Raw genomic sequence first — 9,398 nt, forward strand, 5'->3', positions numbered from 1 at the left:
TTGTGTCTCTCTGCCCGCCCGGGCTGCCGTAGGGCCGTTGCCATGGAAACACTCGCCGTTCTGACAGGGCGGCGGTGGAAACGTTTAGTGTTCAGGTTGCGGCTCTGCAGTCGGTTTCAGAGAAGGCGAGGCGAATGGGTTTTCCTCAAAGTTTTCGTTATGTTACCGGAAGTCCGGTTCCTGTTCGCGGCTTCACATTAAAAGCGTCCCGCTGGCAAACCACAAGAGGGCTTTTATTGTGAAGCAGCGGCGAGAAGCGCAGCCCCATTGGCCGCTGAGGTTATGGTCTACACGGCGAGCACTGTATCCGGTTCGGGATCCCTCCTGTGTGGGGTTTACCTGTTTTATTGATTCGCTTAGTTTACTGATAGGTCGGCAGAGCGGCAACAGGTCGAGGTGATGGTGAACATTCGGAGCGCCCCCTGCTGGGCCACCAGGCGAGTTGCTTCAAACCCTGTCCTGAACTCGTAGACGGGAAATTTTGAATTCAGACAGCTCGTTACAGTGTGAACATTTATTCTTTTCCCGTGTTTACATGAACGTTTGAATGTGGAATAAAAAGTAACAGCCCGGTCTGGTTCCATAGTTCCAGGAACTGTTTGTTTTAAAAAGCTTGTTCCACCTCATGTTAAAAAATCAAGCGGCCTGATGACCTGATGACCTGATGACCTGATGACCTGATGACCTGATGACCTGATGACCTGATGACCTGATGACCTGATGACCTGATGACCTGATGACCTGATGACCTGATGACCTGATGACCTGATGACCTGATGACCTGATGACCTGATGACCTGATGACCTGATGACCTGATGACCTGATGACCTGATGACCTGATGACCTGATGACCTGATGACCTGATGACCTGATGACCTGATGACCTGATGACCTGATGACCTGATGACCTGATGACCTGATGACCTGATGACCTGATGACCTGATGACCTGATGACCTGATGACCTGATGACCTGATGACCTGATGACCTGATGACCTGATGACCTGATGACCTGATGACCTGATGACCTGATGACCTGATGACCTGATGACCTGATGACCTGATGACCTGATGACCTGATGACCTGATGACCTGATGACCTGATGACCTGATGACCTGATGACCTGATGACCTGATGACCTGATGACCTGATGACCTGATGACCTGATGACCTGATGACCTGATGACCTGATGACCTGATGACCTGATGACCTGATGACCTGATGACCTGATGACCTGATGACCTGATGACCTGATGACCTGATGACCTGATGACCTGATGACCTGATGACCTGATGACCTGATGACCTGATGACCTGATGACCTGATGACCTGATGACCTGATGACCTGATGACCTGATGACCTGATGACCTGATGACCTGATGACCTGATGACCTGATGACCTGATGACCTGATGACCTGATGACCTGATGACCTGATGACCTGATGACCTGATGACCTGATGACCTGATGACCTGATGACCTGATGACCTGATGACCTGATGACCTGATGACCTGATGACCTGATGACCTGATGACCTGATGACCTGATGACCTGATGACCTGATGACCTGATGACCTGATGACCTGATGACCTGATGACCTGATGACCTGATGACCTGATGACCTGATGACCTGATGACCTGATGACCTGATGACCTGATGACCTGATGACCTGATGACCTGATGACCTGATGACCTGATGACCTGATGACCTGATGACCTGATGACCTGATGACCTGATGACCTGATGACCTGATGACCTGATGACCTGATGACCTGATGACCTGATGACCTGATGACCTGATGACCTGATGACCTGATGACCTGATGACCTGATGACCTGATGACCTGATGACCTGATGACCTGATGACCTGATGACCTGATGACCTGATGACCTGATGACCTGATGACCTGATGACCTGATGACCTGATGACCTGATGACCTGATGACCTGATGACCTGATGACCTGATGACCTGATGACCTGATGACCTGATGACCTGATGACCTGATGACCTGATGACCTGATGACCTGATGACCTGATGACCTGATGACCTGATGACCTGATGACCTGATGACCTGATGACCTGATGACCTGATGACCTGATGACCTGATGACCTGATGACCTGATGACCTGATGACCTGATGACCTGATGACCTGATGACCTGATGACCTGATGACCTGATGACCTGATGACCTGATGACCTGATGACCTGATGACCTGATGACCTGATGACCTGATGACCTGATGACCTGATGACCTGATGACCTGATGACCTGATGACCTGATGACCTGATGACCTGATGACCTGATGACCTGATGACCTGATGACCTGATGACCTGATGACCTGATGACCTGATGACCTGATGACCTGATGACCTGATGACCTGATGACCTGATGACCTGATGACCTGATGACCTGATGACCTGATGACCTGATGACCTGATGACCTGATGACCTGATGACCTGATGACCTGATGACCTGATGACCTGATGACCTGATGACCTGATGACCTGATGACCTGATGACCTGATGACCTGATGACCTGATGACCTGATGACCTGATGACCTGATGACCTGATGACCTGATGACCTGATGACCTGATGACCTGATGACCTGATGACCTGATGACCTGATGACCTGATGACCTGATGACCTGATGACCTGATGACCTGATGACCTGATGACCTGATGACCTGATGACCTGATGACCTGATGACCTGATGACCTGATGACCTGATGACCTGATGACCTGATGACCTGATGACCTGATGACCTGATGACCTGATGACCTGATGACCTGATGACCTGATGACCTGATGACCTGATGACCTGATGACCTGATGACCTGATGACCTGATGACCTGATGACCTGATGACCTGATGACCTGATGACCTGATGACCTGATGACCTGATGACCTGATGACCTGATGACCTGATGACCTGATGACCTGATGACCTGATGACCTGATGACCTGATGACCTGATGACCTGATGACCTGATGACCTGATGACCTGATGACCTGATGACCTGATGACCTGATGACCTGATGACCTGATGACCTGATGACCTGATGACCTGATGACCTGATGACCTGATGACCTGATGACCTGATGACCTGATGACCTGATGACCTGATGACCTGATGACCTGATGACCTGATGACCTGATGACCTGATGACCTGATGACCTGATGACCTGATGACCTGATGACCTGATGACCTGATGACCTGATGACCTGATGACCTGATGACCTGATGACCTGATGACCTGATGACCTGATGACCTGATGACCTGATGACCTGATGACCTGATGACCTGATGACCTGATGACCTGATGACCTGATGACCTGATGACCTGATGACCTGATGACCTGATGACCTGATGACCTGATGACCTGATGACCTGATGACCTGATGACCTGATGACCTGATGACCTGATGACCTGATGACCTGATGACCTGATGACCTGATGACCTGATGACCTGATGACCTGATGACCTGATGACCTGATGACCTGATGACCTGATGACCTGATGACCTGATGACCTGATGACCTGATGACCTGATGACCTGATGACCTGATGACCTGATGACCTGATGACCTGATGACCTGATGACCTGATGACCTGATGACCTGATGACCTGATGACCTGATGACCTGATGACCTGATGACCTGATGACCTGATGACCTGATGACCTGATGACCTGATGACCTGATGACCTGATGACCTGATGACCTGATGACCTGATGACCTGATGACCTGATGACCTGATGACCTGATGACCTGATGACCTGATGACCTGATGACCTGATGACCTGATGACCTGATGACCTGATGACCTGATGACCTGATGACCTGATGACCTGATGACCTGATGACCTGATGACCTGATGACCTGATGACCTGATGACCTGATGACCTGATGACCTGATGACCTGATGACCTGATGACCTGATGACCTGATGACCTGATGACCTGATGACCTGATGACCTGATGACCTGATGACCTGATGACCTGATGACCTGATGACCTGATGACCTGATGACCTGATGACCTGATGACCTGATGACCTGATGGCCTGATGACCTGATGACCTGATGACCCGAGAGGTCTGGGGGTTCAGATGGGCAGAGACGGCGCCCCAGTGCAGAGACCTGAGAGCTGAATAAAAAAATTTTAAAAAAGCTTAGAGCAGTAAGGAGGCATCGTGCGAAGTAGGACAGTCGTCGACGTAGAATCGCACTGACGACGGGAGCAGACGTACGATGGCAGGTCTGGTTGCTCTTTATCCAGGCTCTCAGATCACGGGCAAGGTAACGAGAGGAGTCATTACGTCATCGATTTAATGGAACTGGAAGCGCCAACAATGTCCCCGGCGTTTTTCTGAAATGGCTGCGGGTTAAATGGGGGACGCGCTGGTCCATTAAGAATGTTGGATTTTAAACAAGCTTGGTGAAACTGTATATAACCTTTTGTCCCAGTGAAGGGGACCGGATCGAGGAAAGACATTACGGTGATGGTAGCTTTTAGGTTTATTATCCTCGTTTATATACAGACTGCACAGGCTTTATCATTGTGTCAGTGGTAAGAGACCAAGCGGTTAAACGGTGTGTACCTGTGATTAAAGTCGTAGCATGGAAATAACTCTTGGCAGTTTCAGGTGTCAGGTAAGTTCAAATAAATCTCAAATAGTTCAGGTGGAACTAGCGTCACTTGCAGTCTAAGGTGACGTGCAGGTATTTAAAGCTGGAAACCCCTCGTAGCTTCTCACCTGATACATCATTTGATTAATCACTTATTTGTTGTAGATTGGCGCCACTGAAGCACAACGTGAACTCCGACGACTTAGACTCAGGTCTGGGGTTAGAGCCTAGGGAATGCATCCTCACAAAGACAGTACACGTGTGTGTGTGTGTGTGTGTGTGTGTGTGTGTGTGTGTGTGTGTGTGTGTGTGTGTGTGTGTACTTGTACTTCTATCTTTGTGAGGACCGGCAGAAGTTCTTGCGGACTGAGGACAATTTGTCCGGTTCTCACTCCTGCAAAGGGCTGTTTCAGGGATCAGACCTGGTTTTAGGGTGCAGGTTAGACTCAGGTCTGGGGTTAGAGCCTAGGGAATGCATTATGTCCTCACAAAGACAGTACACGTGTGTGTGTGTGTGTGTGTGTGCGGGTGAATACCCCCACCTTTCCAGTTGCCTAGCGACAATTAATGCACAGATTGGCTGTAACATCTGTCACAGTAAATGCTGCCAGAGTCCTGCTGTGTCCCTGCTCGGTGTTTCACTTCGCTCTTCATCCGAAAACTCGGCTGTTATTTCTGTTGTTCGGAGCAAGTTTTCAGTAACCGTCCCCCCCGTCATCCGTCTCCGTCTCTTGCTCCTCTTTTTTTATTCTCCTGCTGTGCTTTCACTCCCTCACTCATCTCCCGGTCCACGGGGTCGTAAAGTAACTGAGCACATTTAAGTACTGTACTTGAGTACTTTTCTGAGAGGCTTGAACTTCACTTTACTCCAAGTCTCCGTTTAATATTTATAATCAGTACATAAACATGTAATAACTGGGTTCTAACAGACTGTAATGCAGAGTATAATCAGAGTTGACAACATGTTGAAGTGTTTATTCACGTTCAGTGTTTGTTCTACATCTTTTCTATTATTCCAGCTGCGTTTCACTGCGTTGTGGTTCATCGTCTGTTCATCCAGCAGCCTCCACTGACGCTGATAAACACCGAGATCCGGTCACAGCTGCACCAGAGTCTGTTAGAAACCAGTTATCACGTCTTTATGTTCTGATTATACAGGATAAATAAACCGGTTATTACGTCTTTATGTTCTGATTAAGTCTGTTAAATGTCAGAACTGTGAGGCCTGTGGATCATCCGTGACTGCAGCACAGAGACGGTCTGATCACAACCATGATAATAATAAATGGGCTGATTAGTTTCAGTATTTAATTTGCATTTGAAGATTTGATAGGATTTAAACATCAATCTTCCTTTTTTTTTTTTTTAGTCATTTATCAGCTGCAAACAAATCAGAATAAATCCGACCCTGATGTGATCCACAGTCTCCGATCGTCTCCTCTGTCTGCCCTCGTCGTTATCTGCTTTCTCCGAGGAACCCCGTCCACCGGCAGCAGAACGTCTCTCGGCAGAGTTTAGTTTCCATTTCAGACAATTTCCCCTGATTTCATCCCTGTTTCTATTCGTTTCAAGACTGTACAGCGATGTAGGGCTAAATCCATATCACTGATTGACCGTTCCCCCTCTGACCAGACGTGTGATCGGTCGTGGTCAGCGGCGGGCGGGCCGTGAGTGGGAGGGAGTGGCTGATGAGTGCGTCTGGTCGCTCAGACTCAGACATCAGCTGGTTCTTTGGTCGCTCGTGTTGAGACGTCACCACAGAGAAAAACAACCCGGAGCTGCAGATTATCTTCAACTTCGTCTTCATCTCAGCTGAGATGGGGATCTTGTCCTGCGATGACGTTCTCGTCTGGTGATGGTGTCCAGACAATCATTTGATTAATCAGTGAATAATCAATAATGGAGGCGATCATGAGTTTACTACGATATTAACTTAAACACAATTATCCAGCGTTTTACTTTGAAAGAGGCTGAAGTCACATCTCTAGTTACTGTGTGTGTGTGTGTGTGTGTGTGTGTGTGTGTGTGTGTGTGTGTGTGTTGACAGTGCTCTTTTGGTGATGACCTCATTCTCGCATGACCTCAGAGGTCAAAAGTCACATCTGGCAGCCATAGGTAGCCCCTGGGTAGGTGTGTGTGTGTGTGTGTGTGATGTGTGTTAAATCTTGGAGCTCCGGTTACCTGAAATGACCTCCACCGCCTTTTCTCTCTCTCTCGATCTCCGTTGCTCGCCCACCCTCTTCCTTCTCTTTTTATGTGAGGGAGGGAGGGAGGGAGGGAGGAGGGAAAGAATGTGATTTATCCTCGAGAGAAAGAGGAGGAGAGGGAGGGAGGCGACGGTAAGAGAGAACAACAAAGAGGAGGAGGAAGAGGGGAGGAGTGAAAAGAACGAGGGTGGTGGAGGGAAGGATTGAGAGAAGAAGGAGAGGTGGAAAGGGGAGGAGAAAAGGAAAGAGGGATGGAGGTGGAGGATGGAGATGGAGGGGGAAAGAGGGAGGATGCAGAGAGTAGAGAAGAGAAATAAAAAGGAGGAGAGGGCGGAAAAGGAACAGATAGTGAGGAGGGAAAGAGGAAGGAGAAGGTGAAAAGGTTAGAGAGGGAGGAGGAGGAGAGAAATAAAGAGAGGCAGAAAGGAGAGAGAAAGGTGGAGGTGAGAGATGGAGGGATAAAGAGGAATAAAAGGAGAGAAGGGAAGGGTGGAGAAAAAAGGATATAGATCAAGAGAGGCAGAAGGAGAAGAGCTGGGAGCAAAGGAACGAGGAGGTAGGAAGGAAGGAAGGAAGAAAGGAGACAATTAGAGAAACCAAAGATGAGATGGAAAAGAGTAAAGAGGGAGATAGAGGAAGAGACGGAGAGATGGAGGTGAGAGAGTAGAGATGAGAGGAGACGAGGAGAGAGAGGCAAAGGAGAGAGAGAAGAAGAAGCAGAGAGGGAAAGAGGGAGGAGATCATTAGACAAAAGAACGAGAAGAAGAGGAGGAGATGAGGATACAGAGGGAGGGGGAGGAGAGAAACAAGGAGGGAGGAGGTAAAGGAAAAAACAAAGTGGAGAGAGAGAAAAGGAGGAGAGAAGGAGGAATGAGGTGATGACAGGAAGGAATGAGGAGGAGGCGAAGAGACAGATGAAAGAGAGAGAGAGGGGAGGATGAGTGAGGTTGAGCTGCTCAGCAGGAAGTCATCACTGCTTCTTCAGTTTGTGGCTTCACGCCGCGAGTGTGTGTGTGTTTGAGTTAAAGGATGCAACACACACACACACACACACACACACACACACACACACTCCTGTGATTTAGTTCTGCTCCTTTTCCTCACAAACACCAAATCAGCGGCGTGAAGATTTTCTCAGTTGTTTCCGGTTCCTGCAGAGACTCGCTGATTCGTCTTCGGCGTAACGACGGGACTCACCTGAGCGTCGGTGGACTCACCTGGTCGACGTCGTCTGATGGGTAGAGAGAGAATAACGGCGGCGGAGGAAAGTCGTTCCGTAACGTTCAGATTGCGAGTTCAAAGAGTCGCTTGACACGATGAGCCGGCGACGACTTGTGAAACAAAGGTGACGCGCGGCGGCTCCCGGTCGCCTCGTCCGATTAGAACGGGGATTCGACACTAACCTGCGCCGTCGTCGGCAGAACCACCAACCACGACTTCTCGCCACGTGTGTTTAAGACACACGGCTGGTGTGTTTTCTTCACACTCTCAACCAGGTTCTGCGGCTACAACTTTATTGATGTTGTGTTGTACGGACCAGATTCCTGCCCATCAAGCGGCGGCCGCTGCTCGTGTTGACGAGCCCCGAGCCCGAACCCTGCGTCGTCACCAGTGGGCACGTGGGGTAACAACAGCTTCCTGTTGTCCTGTTGCCAGAACAACAGGAAGTTAGTTACTGTAGTTTGTCAGCAGGTGGCGCTGCAGCAGCGACTGTGGCGCACGCATCATGGAGGAGACTGAGCTACATTAAAGCTCCCACATGATGCAGTGTCTGTCCAAGTTCACACTTTTTCTCAGACCTGAACTCACAGACAGAAGCACATGTTGTCAGGTTCAGCGCGACGTCCACTTCCTGGGGACATCGTGACCTCTGGTGTCCCTCCAGAATAAAGCTCCAGAAACCCACTGAGAAACCAGAGAAAAATAAGAGGCTGCAGAACTTCATTCAGAATCTTCACGTTTTTAAGTTTCCCTCAGTGTCACAGTGACCCAGCGACAGTTGTCTGAACGTCCACGGCTGCGCTGAGAACAGGAACTCAGCTCATACTCATCAGCAGTGGTAATCGGTTACATTACTCATTACATTACTGTCAGCTCAGCTACATCAAAGGTGTCTTTAAACGGCACTCACGATACGTTCCCGAGCCCATAACCCTGACCTGAACCTGATTCTAACCCGAAGCCTAAAACCAGGTCTGAACCCTCGAACGGCCTCTTGAAGTTGCGAGGACCCGGCAAAATGTCCTGACAGCAATGGTACACACACACACACACACACACACACTAGAAGTCTGGACCGCTCTCGCTGTGCGGTCCATTCAGTGATTGAAGGGTCTCCTCGTTGAGTGGGACTGAACCTTTTGTCCACGTGTCTGTCTCGAATGCAGCTTCCTTTGAGAGCGGAGCTCACCTGGCGCACGCGGGCGGACGGTTGGACGCATCGTGCCGCCTCGCTCCTCCCCCGCCTGCGCTTTAATAAGATGAGCGTGACCAGAAAATGCTGATGGTGTTTTCGACGGCGGTGA

General features: G+C 49.5%; 2 protein-coding genes across 4 annotated transcripts in view; one reads left to right on the forward strand and one right to left on the reverse strand.

The window, feature by feature from the left end:
• The window catches only part of LOC120789870 (NACHT, LRR and PYD domains-containing protein 12-like), a 1,168,582-nt gene that overhangs the window by 1,049,238 nt on the left and 109,946 nt on the right, over nt 1-9,398 (reverse strand). The gene's annotated exons all lie outside the window — the stretch shown is intronic.
• Nucleotides 1-9,398, forward strand: part of acvr2ba (activin A receptor type 2Ba) — a 37,715-nt gene that overhangs the window by 18,529 nt on the left and 9,788 nt on the right. The window lies entirely within an intron of this gene.

The sequence above is a fragment of the Xiphias gladius genome, chromosome 5 (assembly GCF_016859285.1).
Source record: "Xiphias gladius isolate SHS-SW01 ecotype Sanya breed wild chromosome 5, ASM1685928v1, whole genome shotgun sequence".
Lineage (NCBI taxonomy): Eukaryota > Metazoa > Chordata > Actinopteri > Istiophoriformes > Xiphiidae > Xiphias > Xiphias gladius.